This window comes from Nanorana parkeri, unplaced genomic scaffold (assembly GCF_000935625.1).
Source record: "Nanorana parkeri isolate BGI_ZX_2015 unplaced genomic scaffold, ASM93562v1 scaffold1028, whole genome shotgun sequence".
Classification (NCBI taxonomy): domain Eukaryota; kingdom Metazoa; phylum Chordata; class Amphibia; order Anura; family Dicroglossidae; genus Nanorana; species Nanorana parkeri.
This window is the reverse complement of record NW_017307296.1, coordinates 453,411-454,567: the sequence shown is the minus strand read 5'-3', so window position 1 is coordinate 454,567 and position 1,157 is coordinate 453,411.

Here is a 1,157-nt window from a genome sequence, read left to right as displayed (position 1 = left end):
CAGCATGGAGCCGTCTTCACAGACAATCAAGAAGCCGGGAGGCGGGTCATTACTCGCCGCCCAGCTCCCTGATCGTGCAGGAAGCTGGCTCCATGTTTCCCTATGGCACTGCTGGTCAGAGGAAATCTTCGGGTATCAGGGAAGGTATCGGAGCATTTGGGCGAGTACAAGTACCCGCCCAAATACTCGGTATCGGCACCAATACCAGTACCGGTATCGGTGCATCCCTAAATGTAATGATGTTCTAAGAAAAACAGAGCTGCAGTAATTTATGTCTTTATATCAACCTGGAGTTCAGCTTTAAAGCCCAAATTAGCACTTTCCCCCCTAATAGCCCCTCCCTCCTCCGAAGGTTCCACAAGTGTATGTAATGCTTATCTTTTTGGAAATCTTCAGGCTGGTCATGTGATGCCACTGTGCCCCCTTGGATCCCCAGGGGGAGGGTCGCTGACAGCCTGGGCTTACAAGAAATGTCATTCAACCCAGAAGACTGAGGACATCTAGTGGTGAAAAGAGGGTTCTGCAGGAAACAACAGGTGAACATTGCAGCCAACAGGCTCGGAGCCCAATAAAAACTATCCCAGAGTTATACAATGTAAATAGATAAAAAATATATATAATAAAGTATGGTTCCATTTGCAATTCAAATGGAACCATACAAGTCCCCATTGTAAATTGCATTTAAAAACACCTAATCGGGTTGCAGGAAGTGAAGATCACATTGGCACGTCTGCATGCAACAAGACCATGAAAACAAAAACCAGAATAATGATCCTGCAGTAGGCTGTCAGATCCTTCATAAAACCTCCCAGTAGCCCCCAACAGGCTCGCCTCTCGTGTTGAGATTGAGTTGGAGTCGGATAACATAGATGAAGTTGCATTCGGCCTATTTAGCAATAGGGTTTGTTTTTTTTTTTCTTTCTCTTGACTCTCCGCCCACGTTAAATCCCTGTTGCACTCAGCAAAGAACCCAGATCAAAGGCAAATGTCAGAAATGATAATTCCACAGGAAAAATCTTATGGGAATGTATCCCAATTACTGATTATTACAGCGGAAAGAGCAAATATGTTGCCAGTGTCTAGGAAGGAGAGGAGAGGGAACTGTAACAGCATCTGAGTAAATAGCTGAACACTTGGGGGGGAAGGGGGGGGCGTCT